The following is a 16,417-nucleotide window of genomic DNA, read 5'->3' on the forward strand; positions in this document are numbered from 1 at the left end:
CGGAGGTTTGAAAACAGGATAACAATTAAACTAATGAAGGAAGATAGATTGATTAGAATCAAAAAACAGCGTAAATTTCAGCGTGATAAAAACAACCTTGATAATAAAGAGAGTAGAAAAAAATCTCCTCAACCTATTAGGGATGATTGGAAAGGAACTAACAATGTCTCGAGACGTTTTAATACACGTAAGGGAGATCTATATCACAAGAAATATGATGATGGAATCACGTATAGAAATTTAGGTGATGCACAAAATACCTCTAAGACTAGGTTAGATGATAGGAGTTTTTATGGTAATAAGATATTGGGGAAAAGGGACTTTGGATGGTCTAATAGAAAAACGGAATATGGTCCTAATAAAGGATTTGATGATCTTAGACCATGTGAAAAGAATAACTGGGAATCTCCCCCTCAAAGGAGAAGGAGTCCAGTGATAAGGAGAAGGAAACACCTTGATTCCAGAAGATACGAGAAAAGAGAGAGTGAGGAGAAAGGAGATAATTTTAAAGAAGATTCCCCAATACATCAAATTCAACCAACTACGAGTAGAGATGAATATATGAAAATGAGAGATGATTCTAGAGGTAGGGAAAAGAATGGTAATCATTTTTTGGGACAAAGAGAAAGAAGAAGGACCAGACACAAATAAATAAAACTTCCGTCCGTATCAAAAAGAGAGGAAAAAGAGGGGGATTAGAAAAGAGGAGGAAATTCTTCTTGAACAAAAAAAGTATATCAGAAAATGGAATGTCAAAACATGAAAGGAAAAATATAAGTGACATCCATTCGACTAAGATATATAATCTGTGTACTTACACTTTATCTAAAGAGGAGGAATCCGTCCTAAAAAAAGTTTTAAAACTCTCCCCAATATATAATCTGAAACCATTTTAATTTTTTGTTGATTTACAAAAATTTCTCAGAAAACTGACACTCAAAAAGTTTTTTGCACTAAAAGAGAACAAAAAAGTAAGTCCAAAGAAGAAAAGTGATTTTAAGAAAAAATGTACCTTCAACCCAACCTATTTAAGAAAAGGTCATATAGAAACCTTTGGAAGATTGGTACTAGAAGAGGTGGAATCTTGGGATAATATGATAAATAAAAGGAATAATTTAACCAAAGGAGAAAAACAAGCTTTAACATCTTTGAAGGCCAACGATGATATAGTTATAAAACCCGCGGATAAGGGGGGAGCTATTGTTATTATGGATAAATTAAGTTATGTCGCAGAGATAAACCGACAATTAATGGATGGACAAACCTACCTAAAGTTAAGAGGAGATCCTACTATGAAAGTTATGAAAGATCTAAAAGTATTAGTTGAGAAATATCAGATACAAGGGACAATTGAAGAGGAGGTAGCAAAGTTCTTGATCCCTGAAAATCCAACAGTGCCTTCTATATATGTCCTCCCTAAAATCCATAAGAGTACCACTTCCCCCCCAGGAAGACCTTTTGTGGCGGGGGTCAATTCTGTAACTTCTAAACTTTCAATGTTTGTGGACCACATTTTACAACCTCATGTATCAAACGTCAGGTCACATCTTAAGGATACTCATGATGTATTGATGAAACTTAAAAGTATTGAATGGCAAGATCAGTGGTTTATGGTTACAGCCGATGTATCTTCTTTATATACGATTATTAGGCATGAACAAGGTCTTTCTGCTATACAGAATAAGTTGACAGAGGGGAATGTAGATGAGAAAATGAGAAATTTGGTATGTGAAAGCATCCAATATATTTTAAATAATAATTATTTCTATTTTGAAGGTCAATTTTATCTACAACAGATAGGAACAGCTATGGGCACCAGGTTCGTACCGTGTTATGCCAACCTCTTCATGAGTTTGTGGGAGGATGTGTATATTTGGAAGGATGAGAGATGGGGAGCGAACCTGGTGTCCTGGCTTAGATATATTGATGATATCTTTTTTATTTGGAAGGGGGATAGGATTTCCCTTGATCTTTTTTGTAATTTTTTAAATTCAAATTCTTTTAATGTCGTTTTGACATATAATATCAGTACGGATTCGGTTAATTTTCTGGATTTGACGATTTACGCAAAAGAGGGGGTGATACACACTAAAACTTTCACGAAGCCAACTGACAGCAACTGTTATATTAATATGTCTAGCTATCACCACAAAAATCGGCTCGATAATGTACCAATGGGACAATTCATACGCATTAAAAGGAACTGTACGGATGACCAGATATGTGAAGATCAGATCACTAAAATGAAAACACAATTTCTACAGAAAGCTTACTCGAGTCAATTATTGGAGAAGGCTCATATGAAGATAAAGAATATGGAAAGAACATCGCTATTAGAACCAAAGAAACAAACAGACGAAAAGGAAACAAAAGATATTATGTTTATTACACAATATAACAACAAGCATAAGAACTATGAGAATGTCATTAGGAAATATTGGAAGGTATTAACTAGTGATCCGGTTCTTAAGGATGAGCTACCTAAAAAACCGAAAATTGTGTATAAAAAGGCTCCTAATATCAAAGATCAGGTAGTCCGTAGTATATTGCCCATGAAACGGAATCAACAACGGATAACCACTACAGGTTTCCATAGATGTGGCATGTGTATATCCTGTAGATCTGTTCCCAGTATTGAAACTAAGATAGTTGAGTGTAAATCCACAGTTAACAATTTGAACTATAAGATCAAAGATTTTATTACCTGCCACACGAAGAATGTAGTGTATCTAATTCAATGTAAATGTAAAAAACAATACATAGGAAAGACCAGCCGCCCAATGAAAATCCGCTTAGCGGAACATATGAGGAATATAAAGAAGGGATATATGAATCATACATTATCAGCACATTGTAAAGATGTGCACAACTGTGATATCAACTCAATAGAGTCTTTTTGTGGCATTAAGAAAATTACTAATAATTGGAGGTGCAATGATATCGATGTAAGACTAGCCAAAGCAGAAATGGAGAATATCTATAGATTTAAGACCTTGTTACCTGATGGCCTCAATACCGAGTTTGAACTGAAATGGTTTTTAGAATAAAATAGGAATAGAATACTACTTATATTGGTTTCTGAAGTATTGATCCTTAAAAGATTTGGGTGGTTGTCTCCGATTGTAGTAAAGAATCCATGTGAGAGGTTGAGATTTGTAGATTATATGATTATGATCACAATTTGGGGAACATGAAGTGTTTTGCCATAAAAGGGATTGGGTATTAAACCAGACACAGTATAATCTGTATATTGCTGAGTGTGATCATGTATATAAGGAATGGGTGGTACAGAGCTTAAATTAAATTATCTTATGATTCCATTACAATACCAATACTAATATATGTTTAGTGTACTTGTATGGGAGCTAATTATTTGTGAATTGATTAGCGGTATGATGGCTGAGTTTATAATATGAATTTGCTATATACTGAATTTTTTATATACTGAATTTTTTTTTATATACTGAATTTTTTATATATTGAATTTTTAGTGAACGGTTTATTGTTCTGTCCAGTTGATACTTGATTTCAGATGTATAAGCCTCTTATTGTTTTTAAAAAAGGAAGAATCCGTAGCCGGAATGAATAAGTTGGTTTTATAATTGTTTTTTTATAATTGTTGTTTTTCTATTATTTGCATTATCATTTCTTGTATCGACTTGAGTAACTGTATCATTAGTATGAAGACGCATACGATTGACTAATATAAATGAAGAAATGAAGCTTTATTTCTATAACCGGATTATACGATCAATGATTGGACTCTTTAGGCTTAAATAGATACTGAATGGACTCTGTGTATACCTTGACAAAGACCCCAGAGGCGGGGTTGAAACGCGTCGGTGAAACACAGATCAGCCCACTTGACAGCAGTGTTACACGCACCGGAGGAGAGAGGACTGTCTAGCGGAGATTGCCCGGGAGCTATTCAATCTACACGCTGACTCTTTGTCACGACTGATAGTGGGTGTATGACTGATAGTGGGTACCTGCTGTTGTTGGCGCAACTCAGAGGAAGGCGCGGAGTCTAACGTGCCCCTGGTATTCACCAGGAACCCCCGCAAGGAAGTATGGACTCCGCTGCAGGGACACGCAGGTCGCGGTCCTTCCTAGAGTCCACAGCGAGATACAAGGGGGTGTCAGACAGGCCGGTTCAGCAACGTTCAGGTAGAGGAGGTACAAAGGGAAATCCAGAAGAATGGTGAGGCAAGCCGAGTCGGTAACTTTCAGGGAGCGCAGTACAAAGGCAGAATCCAGATAGGGGTGGTCAAACGGTCCGGGTCAAAAGGGTCACAAGCAGCACGAGGAATGTCAGGAACAAATACAGCAACTGGTACACACAAACGCTGGAGACAGGAAGACCTGATACTCTGGCACTGATTAGAGGACAGGAAGAGGTTTAAATAGTGTGGGGATCCAATCAGCATCAGCGCTGCAGCGCTGTCATGCCTGCCGCCGGGAATCCACATAGCGTCCCGTTGCCTAGCAACGGGGTGCGTCATACCGCTAGGAGTCAGATGGCAGGGGGGATCCGGAAGTGATGCGTCTGGTTGCATAGCAACCAGACGCGCGGTCAGGCAGTCAGGCGGCCGTGCGGACGGCGCCTGACAGTATACCCTCCTCTTCTTCCTCCTGTTTGAAGGAACTTTTTGAGAATTCTAGGAGCGTGAAGGTCCTGCTTGTCCACCCATGATCTCTCCTCTGGGCCAAATCCTTTCCAATGGACAAGAAATTGCTGTTTGCCACGAAGAATGCGAGAGGCCAAGATCCGACTGACTTCGAATTCAGTTCCAGAAGAGGTTTGTATTGGTGCGGGACGACAGGGAGGTCGATAGAATTTATTGAGTACCACTGGTCGTAGTAATGAGACATGAAAAGTATTATGACATCTCAGAGAAGGAGGAAGTTTCAATTTAAAGCATACAGGATTAATGACTTGCATGATGGTGTACGGGCCAATAAATCGAGGAGCCATCTTCATAGACGGAACCTTTAGTCTTAGGTCCCGGGTGGATAGCCATACTTGGTCTCCCACCTTTAAGAGAGGAGTGGCCCTCCGATGACGATCTGCAAAGATTTTGTGATGCTGAGTAGCCTTGAGTAAAGCCATCTTAGTCTTAGCCCAAATGAGAGAAAACTCCCGATAAAGAGTATCTACGGCTGGAACCGGTGAAGAGGACACTGGAAAAGGATCCGGAAACACAGGATGACTTCCGTATACAATAAAGAAAGGGGAGAATCCGGTAGACTCATGAATGTGTTGATTATGGGAGAACTCCGCCCAAGGAAGGAATTGAGATCATTTATTCTGGTTGTCGGAGGTAAAACAGCGGAGGAATGTCTCGAGATCCTGATTGATTCGCTCCGTCTGTCCGTTGGTTTGCGGATGGTATCCCGAAGAGAATTTCAATTCTATGTTCAATCTCTTACAAAAGGTTCTCCAAAACCGGGATGTGAATTGGACTCCGCGGCCCGAAATGATCTCCTTCGGGCAACCATGTAGTCTGAATATCTCCTTGATAAAGATATCTGCCAGACGACTGGCCGTGGGCAGTCCAGTTAGAGGAATAAAATGTGCCATCTTCGAAAATCGATCAATAACCACCCAGATAGTGGTAAACCCTGCACTGAGGGGTAGGTCTGTGATAAAATCCATGGCCACACTTTCCCAAGGAGCATCGGGGATAGGGAGTGGACGAAGAAGGCCTGCCGGAACTCTTTTACAAGTTTTGTGTAGAGCACAAGTAGTGCAGGAAGCAATAAATTTCCCAACATCCGCACGTACATTAGGCCACCAGAAGCGTCGGCAAAGCAGCGATGTTGTCTTCTTTATTCCAGCATGGCCGGCAATGCGGGATGAATGAGCCCACTGCAGGGTCTTGAACCGGAGATGGGGTTCCACGAATGACCGGCCTGGAGGAGGAGAGGACGTTTTGGTCCTAGTAAAGGCTACGATATTAGAAGGATCAATAATATGCTGAGGAACCAACGGTCTTAAACGATCGGAATCGTCAAATGAGCGAGATAATGCATCGGCACGTCCGTTCTTGGCTCCCGGGCAGAATGTGAGCTTCATGTTAAATCGAGCAAAGAAGGATGCCCAGCGGGCTTGCCGAGGATTAAGGCAACGAGCCTCTTGAATGAACACTAGGTTCCGATGGTCGGTAAACACAGTAACAGGAAATATAGCCCCCTCCAACAGATGTCGCCATTCCTCCAGAGCCGCCTTGATGGCCAGTAACTCCTTGTCCCCTATTCCATAATTACATTCACTTGGAAGAAATCGTCTGGAGAAAAACCCACACGGGTTGTGTGAGCCAGCCGGAGACTCTTGAAAAAGCACCGCCCCAATGCCTACCGAGGATGCATCTACCTCTAAGAAGAAAGGTCGTTCTTGATCTGGCTGGGACAGAACTGGGGCTGAAGAAAATGCTTTCTTTAACGTTATGAAGGCAGACATGGCTTCCGAGGACCAAACCCTGGGGTTGGCAGTCTTCCTGGTTAAAGCTGTAATGGGGGCTATAATGGTGGAGAATCCCTGAATAAATTGGCGATAATAGTTTGCAAAGCCGATGAACCTTTGAATAGCTTTAAGGCCTTGTGGCTGAGGCCAGTCCAGAATAGCTGACACCTTGGTGGGATCCATACAAAGACCTTGACCCGACACGATGAAACCAAGAAAAGGTACCTGGCTAATCTCAAACACACATTTCTCCAGCTTGCAGTAGAGGTGATGTTTCCGGAGTCTACGTAAGACCTCCTTTACTTGTTCCCGATGAGTCTTCAGATCTTTAGAAAATATTAATATATCGTCTAAATACACTACCACAGAAGTGTATAACAGGTCATGAAAGATATCGTTAACAAAGGTTTGGAAGATGGCTGGGGCGTTGCAGAGGCCGAAGGGCATCACCAGGTACTCGAAATGTCCATCTCTGGTGTTAAAGGCCGTTTTCCATTCGTCTCCTTCTTTGATGCGAATCAAATTATAGGCCCCACGGAGATCTAGTTTGGAAAAGATTTGAGATCCACTGAGTTTGTCAAAGAGGTCGGAGATGAGAGGTAGTGGATATCAATTTTTGACAGTGATGCGGTTGAGAGGACGATAATCAATACAAGGCCGAAGAGACCCATCCTTCTTCTTAACAAAAAAAACCCCTGCACCCGCTGGGGAAGTGGATTTGCGGATAAATCCCCGTTTCAGGTTTTCTGAAATATATTGAGACATGGCTGACGTCTCTGGACGAGATAAAGGGTAGGTCCTCCCTTTGGGGATGGGTTGGTCAGGAGATAAAACAATAGCGCAATCCCAGGGACGATGAGGAGGCAAGATCTCCGCTTCCACTTTACTGAATACATCTTGGAATTCTATATAGGCCTCAGGAAGGTGGGTTAGCTCGGAATGAGCCATTACTTGACATTTTGGAGGCAAGACTCTAGACAGACATTCAAAGCGACATCCTGAACCCCACGACATAACTTGAGCGTGGTCCCAATCCATCTGAGGAGAATGTTTTCTCAGCCACGGTAGCCCCAAGATGAGGGGATTAATGGACCTCGGCAACACCAAAAGATGGATCATTTCGCTATGAAGTACTCCTACCATCAACCAAACAGGAGAAGTCACGGAGGAGATGGAGCCGTGAGTGACACGACTTCCGTCGACTGCCGTCAGAGATAACGGTTGGGGCAATGGGTTTAGAGGTATTTGGAGCTGCGAAGCTAGATGAAGTTCCCGGAGGAGCCGGAGTCCACAAAGGCCGTGGTGGAAAAGGTACCCTTGGGGGTGCTCAGGATGACAGCCATCTGAAATTCTGGGGAATTTTCTTTAGAATAGGGAGCAACTGTGGATTCTCCTAAAACGGCCTCCCCGCCACCGTTTAGGAGGAAGAGTTTCCCGGTTTCTTGGGACAAACTCTTAGCAGGTGTCCCGGATCTCCACAATACAGACACAGGCGTTGTTTGAAGCGTCTCTCCCTCTCTTCAAGGGATAATTTAGAGCGTCCTACTTGCATTGGTTCGTCCACTGGCAGGATGGGATTTTGGAACTGGGGTGCTAGCCGTGGTATGAACCGTTTGCCAGGAGAGCGTTCCTGCGTGCGCTCTTGGTAGCGCAAATCCACCTTGATGCACATGGAGATGAGAGAATCTAACTCAGCCGGGAGTTCTCTGGAAATTAGCTCATCCTTAATCCGGTCCACCAGACCTTGCCAAAAGGTTGCCACCAGTGCTTCGTTATTCCATTTTAACTCGGAAGCCAGGGTTCGAAATTGAACTGCGTATTGCCCCACGGACAGGTCACCTTGGCGGAGGTTTAACAAGCTGGTAGCTGCAGAAGCAACTCTTCCGGGATCATCGAAGACTTTCCTGAAAGCTTCGATGAAAGAGTTGGAGTTATTAAGAAGTGGACCCCCTTGTTCCCATAAAGGTGAGGCCCAGGCAAGGGCTTGACCACTGAGGAGGGAGATGAGAAAAGCTACTTTGGTGAGTTCTGAAGAAAAGGCCCCTGGGTTGCACTCAAATTGAATGGCACATTGGTTCAGAAAGCCCCTGCACTTCTTGGAATCACCGTCAAACTTTTCAGGTGTCGGGATGCGTACACCGGAGGCCGCTGTAGAGACCGTAACCACACTGGATGCTGTGGATGCCGCAGAGGTTATGGCTGGTGTAGCGGGTGCAGCATTCTGAAATGTATCGAAGCGAGTAGCAATCCCTTGGACACATTGTAGAAGATGCGCTTGGGCTGCTTCTTGTTGCTCCACTCGTTGAGCCAAATGCAGGAGTAGGTCACGAGCAGACGGTTCACCAGACCCCTCCGTTGTCATGGCCAGAGTATACTGTCACGACTGATAGTGGGTGTATGACTGATAGTGGGTACCTGCTGTTGTTGGCGCAACTCAGAGGAAGGCGCGGAGTCTAACGTGCCCCTGGTATTCACCAGGAACCCCCGCAAGGAAGTATGGACTCCGCTGCAGGGACACGCAGGTCGCGGTCCTTCCTAGAGTCCACAGCGAGATACAAGGGGGTGTCAGACAGGCCGGTTCAGCAACGTTCAGGTAGAGGAGGTACAAAGGGAAATCCAGAAGAATGGTGAGGCAAGCCGAGTCGGTAACTTTCAGGGAGCGCAGTACAAAGGCAGAATCCAGATAGGGGTGGTCAAACGGTCCGGGTCAAAAGGGTCACAAGCAGCACGAGGAATGTCAGGAACAAATACAGCAACTGGTACACACAAACGCTGGAGACAGGAAGACCTGATACTCTGGCACTGATTAGAGGACAGGAAGAGGTTTAAATAGTGTGGGGATCCAATCAGCATCAGCGCTGCAGCGCTGTCATGCCTGCCGCCGGGAATCCACATAGCGTCCTGTTGCCTAGCAACGGGGCGCGTCATACCGCTAGGAGTCAGATGGCAGGGGGGATCCGGAAGTGATGCGTCTGGTTGCATAGCAACCAGATGCGCGGTCAGGCAGTCAGGCGGCCGTGCGGACGGCGCCTGACACTCTTCACTTAAGTCCGGTACGGGTCCACTTGTTGTTTACGTTGGGATACCGTATATGATAAGAGAATTTTATTGTGGTGCTTTTAAATTATGTGAAATAAACCCTGTGTCACTCACCGGACTGTGAGTGCTTCTTCCCGGACATTTAGGAACCGTGGCCGTCCTCCATCCTGAGGGACTGCGCATGCGCAGCCCTTTCTATACCTTCAGTGTATGTTCCTTTAACTTAATTGGCAGATCAGGCAACCTCCCTATATTAAGCACCTGTGGTCAACACCACGTTGCCTGATCTTGGAGTCTCATTCCCCATGAGTCTCTGAAGGTGTTCCTGTGTTTCCTCGTTTATTCAGCCCAGCTGATTCCTGTGGTTTCCAAACCACTTCTACCTCTGTGGTTTCCAAACCACTTCTACTACTGTGGTTCCCATACCACTTCTACCATCTACTGTATCATCGTGACTGTGAGCTGATTCCTATCCGCTGCCTCCGTGCACTACAGTCTTCTACCACTTCAACTCTACCATGTATCATTGGGACTGTTAGCTATGCCTATCCGCTGCCTCCGTGCACTGCAGTCTTTCATTCACATCCACTCACCTGTTCATGATTGTGACTGCCAGCTGATTCCTATCCGCTGCCTTTGTGCACTACAATCTTCAACCTGCAACTCGTCTGTGTTTCATCATCGTGACTGCTAGCTGATTCCTATCCGCTGCCTCCGTGCACTACAGTCTTCAACCTGCAACTCGTCTGTGTTTCATCATCGTGACTGCTAGCTGATTCCTATCCGCTGCCTCCGTGCACTACAGTCTTCAACCTGCAACTCGTCTGTGTTTCATCATCGTGACTGCTAGCTGATTCCTATCCGCTGCCTCCGTGCACTACAGTCTTCAACCTGCAACCCGTCTGTGTTTCATCGTGACTGTTTGGCTGATTCCTATCCGCTGCCTCTGTGCGCTTCAGTCTTCAGTCCTTGTCAACTCTCCCGTGTTTCTTTGAGTCTGCTGCCACTATTGCTACCCGCTACTCTCCGTGATCAACAGTTCCAGTTCAACTCTGCTCTCCCGTGTCCCATCGTTACTGCACCTGCTGGTTGCTATTGGCTACCTCCGTGTTCCCGCAGAGACCCGCTGCTGTTACTTCTCAGCGCTACTCATCCATCTACTGCTGATCCGCTCTCCACGCCTTCCTGTGTTCCCTGCTGGTCTACCTACCTGTGCGCTGCACCTGCTAGACCACCGCTTCACCCATCCAGGGACTTTGCATCCTGCCGGCCTCCTGCCGTTCAGGTATCTCTGCACTTCTGTCTGACTGCCTTCTCCTGAACCACGGTATGCATACTTCCCATTGACTGTGCTGTGTATTGCATACCTTGCTGGACTGAGTTGATTTTCCTCTGGAGTGTACTATCCGCTGAGTCTATTGCCATCATTGACTGTGTTATCTCATGCTGGATTACTTCAAGAGACTTTCTATATTGGCAGTGTTGTTCAGTCATTTATACATTTATATTGTGCATATTACTGTGGATCAAAGTCAAGGTGCCCGTGTATATATTGTGTTGCAGTCTCTCCCCGTGCACCTCCTCACATATATATTCAGTGGTACAACTTGCTAGTGGCAGACCACTGACCCCTGTTTACAGTTTCACCTGTTCCAGTATCCTCTCACATAGCAGTGGTACAACTTGCTAACGCAGACCACTGACTCCCCGGATACCTCCACTTGGATTCCATTCCTTCACTCAGACAGCGGTACAACTTGCTATCCGCAGACCGCTGACTCTCATCACCTCCTCGTTTCTGTTGGACATTCCTCCTCACTATAGCAGTGGTACAACTTGCTACCGCAGACCACTGACTACCTTCACGTGTCCTTTGTCCATACAGTTCCTTGTGTATTACTACCTCCATATTGCCAGTGCTGCTAGTCATAGACTTTCCTGAGCATCTCATCATCTGCTATTTCCTGTTCCGTGATCACCCTGCTACCAGAGTACCATATTACCACCTATACTGCTCTGGTAAGCCTATCACCTGGTGATCCCTGGGTAAAGACTCCTAGTGCCCGTGACAGTAAGATCAGGTCATGACAGACCCAGATACGGAACCTACCGCTAAAGAGATGCTGCAGCATCTGGTCAGCCGTGTGGAGCAACAGGATGCTCGCCAACAGCTGTTACTTCAATGTTACCAATCTTTAACCTCCCAAGGAACATCTGGACAGACTGTTACAGCTAATATTGAAGCTCCTGTGCTTTCCTCCGTTTCCCCAGTGCCATCCCAGGTGTCTACAGTTCCTACGCTTCACCTGCCTACTCCGTCAAAATATGACGGGGACCCCAAAACTTGTAGAGGTTTCCTTAACCAATGTTCAGTCCATTTTGAACTCCAACCTCAAAATTTTTCTACCCATCGTTCCAGAGTGGCCTATCTTATCTCATTGTTTTCTGGACAAGCCCTGGCTTGGGCCTCCCCTCTGTGGGAAAGAAACGATCCAATTCTACAAGATAGTGCCAAATTCATTTCCACGTTCCGAAGTGTGTTCGATGAACCAGGTCGTGTGACCTCCGCTGCTTCCAGCATTCTTCGTTTGCGACAAGGCTCCCATACAGTAGGACAGTATGTCATTCAATTTAGGATCTTAGCCTCTGAACTTCAGTGGAACACTGAAGCATTAGTTGCCGCCTTCTGGCAGGGGCTCTCCGATAAAATTAAAGATGCACTGACTACCCAAGAGCTTCCTTCGTCACTAGAAGAGTTGATCTCTCTTTGCCATCGTGTAGATATGAGATTTCGTGAAAGAGAGTCTGAGAAAACAACGGCTGTCAAAGCACCTCTTCGTTTAAACCCTCAATTTCGTCCAGCTCCATCCTCTGTGATTCCCATGGAGATAGGACGTTCCAAATTATCTTCAGAGGAGAGGAAACGAAGAGTAAAGAATAGACTCTGTATCTATTGTGCTGATTCCACGCATATGCTCAGCTCTTGCCCTAAGAGATCGGGAAATGCCAGGCCCTAACTAGTTCTGGAGAGGTGAAGTTAGGGTCCCTGGAGTCCTCTCCATTGTCTATGAAATCTAAAGTCTGCGCTTTCGATGTTACGATTTCCTTTGCTACCAAATCCTTTGAGTCACAGGCATTGATTGATTCCGGAGCAGCAGGAAATTTCATTTCTAAATCACTAGTGAATCAATGGTCCCTACCAGTGATCACTCTAAAAACACCCATTACTGTGACGGCTATAGATGGATCACGCCTCATCAATGGTCTCATCACCCAGAGTACGTCTCCAGTAACCCTTCAGATTGGTGTACTACACCATGAAGAAATTTCGTTTTTAATTCTTCCAGTTACGACAAGTCCGATTGTCTTAGGCCTTCCATGGCTTCAGTGTCACTCTCCCCAGATTGACTGGCGCACCCCTCAAGTTACGTCTTGGGGGTCTGAATGTCACCATCGTTGCCTCTCTCAAGTTATTCCTCTTAAAGTACAGCAATCTTCCATCTCATCTTCCTCCTCGGGACTCCCTCCTCAGTATGCTTCATTTGCCGATGTGTTTGATAAAGCTCAGTCTGAACGTCTTCCTCCTCATCGTTCTTGGGATTGTCCGATCGACCTTCTACCTGGCAAGACTCCTCCCAGGGGTCGGGTCTATCCTCTCTCGTTACCTGAAACTCAAGCCACATCTGAGTACATACAGGAGAATCTCCAGCGTGGGTTCATTCGACCTTCCACCTCTCCCGCTGGAGCTGGGTTCTTCTTCGTCAAAAAGAAGGATGGATCATTACGCCCTTGTATAGATTTCCGTGGACTCAACGCCATTACTATCAAGAATCGGTATCCCATTCCGCTGATCACTGAGCTATTTGATCGCATCAAGGGAGCTCGGATATTTACTAAGTTGGATCTTCGTGGTGCCTACAATTTAATTAGAATCCGTTCCGGTGACGAATGGAAGACCGCGTTTAACACCAGAGATGGGCATTACGAATATTTAGTAATGCCCTTCGGGCTGTGTAATGCCCCCGCTGTTTTCCAGGGTTTCATCAATGAGATCTTTCGGGACTTATTATATGTATGTGTCGTTGTCTACCTGGACGACATATTGATCTTCTCACAGGACCTGCCTTCTCATCACCAACATGTGGCAGAGGTCCTCTCCAGACTACGGAAAAACTCCTTGTTCTGTAAATTGGAAAAATGTTCATTCGAGTTACCCCAGATTCCATTCTTGGGGTATATAGTTTCCGGAGTTGGCCTGAAGATGGATCCAGACAAAGTAAATGCTGTACTACATTGGCCTCAGCCAACTACTCTTCGTGCCATCCAGCGTTTTTTAGGTTTTGCCAATTACTATAGACGCTTCATTCAAGACTTTTCATCCATTGCATCTCCCATTGTGGCCCTAACTCGGAAAGGGGCTAATACTAAGCAATGGTCATCTGAGGCTCTCCAAGCCTTTCAAATCCTCAAAGAGTCCTTCTCGTCTGCTCCCATTCTGCGACAGCCTGATGTGACACTCCCCTTCTTCCTAGAAGTGGACGCCTCTAATGTGGGCTTAGGAGCTATTCTCTCCCAACGCTCGGAGCAACAAAAATTACATCCTTGTGCCTTCTACTCTCGGGGTCTTCTGCCCGCAGAGAAAAATTATACTATCGGGGACAAGGAGTTGCTGGCCATCAAAGCTGCATTAGAGGAATGGAGATACTTGTTGGAAGGAGCTCGCCATCCGGTGACGATCTTCACGGATCATAAGAACTTGTCATATTTGCAATCTGCTCAATGCTTGAACCCTCGTCAAGCAAGATGGTCTCTTTTCTTTTCCCGTTTTGAATTAATTATAACCTTCAAACCAGCCGCTAAGAACAAGAAAGCTGACGCTCTATCTCGAGCTTTTGTGACGTCCTCTGATGTAGAAGAGGTTCCCAACCATGCTATTCTAGACCCCAAATGTATTTCTCTGGCTGCTTCATCCACCAAAATGCTACCATTTGGGAAGACCCTTGTGCCTCCTACTCTGAGGAGGAAAATCCTTTCGTGGTTCCATGCCTCTCGTTTTTCTGGACACGCCGGTGAACACAAGACCTTTGAGATTCTCTCTCGTAGTTACTGGTGGCCTTCAATGAGGAGAGACGTCAAAGAGTTTATTGCTTCCTGTGATTTATGTTCTCAGTTCAAATCCTCCCGCAGAACTCCAGCAGGGTTGCTGCGACCACTACCCATTCCGTCCAAGCCTTGGACCCATATTAGTATGGATTTCGTTACTGATTTGCCACCAAGTAAGAATTACAATACTATTTGGGTAGTGGTAGACAGATTTTCGAAGATGGCCCATTTCGTCCCTCTGTCCGGTTTACCTTCCTCGTCTACTCTGGCTGAACATTTCATTAAAGAAATCTTCCGCATCCATGGATGTCCGTCTGAGATTGTGTCAGATAGAGGAGTACAATTCGTTTCCAGATTCTGGCGGGCCCTTTGTAAAACCTTGGGCATACGATTAGCACTCTCATCGTCTTACCATCCGCAATCTAACGGACAAACGGAACGAGTCAATCAAGATCTTGAGACTTTTATTAGGATGTTCTCTTCAGCCAACCAAGACAACTGGGTAGAATTGCTCCCTTGGGCTGAATTCGCCCATAACAACATGTACCATGAGTCATCATCCAAAACTCCATTCTTTGTGGTCTACGGTCACCATCCGTCTTTTCCAGAATTTCCTGCCCTCCCGCCCACCCAAGTTCCTGCTGTGGAGACTGCTTGTCAGACCTTCAAAAATATCTGGTCTCAGGTCAAAACCTGTTTAAAGAAGACATCTAACAAATATAAGTCTTTCGCAGATAAGAAGAGGCGGGCTATTCCACCACTAAAAATTGGAGATCGTGTCTGGTTATCTACCAAAAATATTCGTTTGAAGGTTCCATCTATGAAATTCGCCCCTCGTTTTATTGGTCCATATAGGATCATTCAAGTTATCAATCCAGTATGTGTTAAACTTCTTCTTCCTAAGAATCTTCGGATTTCCAATGCCTTCCATGTGTCCTTGCTCAAACCTCTCATCATCAACCGTTTCTCGACTCCTCCCTCAGCACCGCAGCCAGTTCAAGTTCATCAGGAGGAGGATTTCGAGATTACTGAGGTATTGGATGCAAAAATTTCGCGAGGAGTCCTCCGTTTCCTCGTTCATTGGAAGGGCTTTGGTCCTGAAGAGCGTTCATGGATCAAAGCTGAAGATCTTAATGCTCCTGCCCTTCTGAAGAAGTTTTATTCCAAAAATCCGGACAAGCCCGGTTCCAGGCGTTCTGTGCCCACCTTTAAAAGGGGGGGTACTGTCACTCACCGGACTGTGAGTGCTTCTTCCCGGACATTTAGGAACCGTGGCCGTCCTCCATCCTGAGGGACTGCGCATGCGCAGCCCTTTCTATACCTTCAGTGTATGTTCCTTTAACTTAATTGGCAGATCAGGCAACCTCCCTATATTAAGCACCTGTGGTCAACACCACGTTGCCTGATCTTGGAGTCTCATTCCCCATGAGTCTCTGAAGGTGTTCCTGTGTTTCCTCGTTTATTCAGCCCAGCTGATTCCTGTGGTTTCCAAACCACTTCTACCTCTGTGGTTTCCAAACCACTTCTACTACTGTGGTTCCCATACCACTTCTACCATCTACTGTATCATCGTGACTGTGAGCTGATTCCTATCCGCTGCCTCCGTGCACTACAGTCTTCTACCACTTCAACTCTACCATGTATCATTGGGACTGTTAGCTATGCCTATCCGCTGCCTCCGTGCACTGCAGTCTTTCATTCACATCCACTCACCTGTTCATGATTGTGACTGCCAGCTGATTCCTATCCGCTGCCTCCGTGCACTACAATCTTCAACCTGCAACTCGTCTGTGTTTCATCATCGTGACTGCT

This window comes from Mixophyes fleayi, chromosome 3 (genome assembly GCF_038048845.1).
Source record: "Mixophyes fleayi isolate aMixFle1 chromosome 3, aMixFle1.hap1, whole genome shotgun sequence".
Classification (NCBI taxonomy): Eukaryota; Metazoa; Chordata; class Amphibia; order Anura; family Limnodynastidae; genus Mixophyes; species Mixophyes fleayi.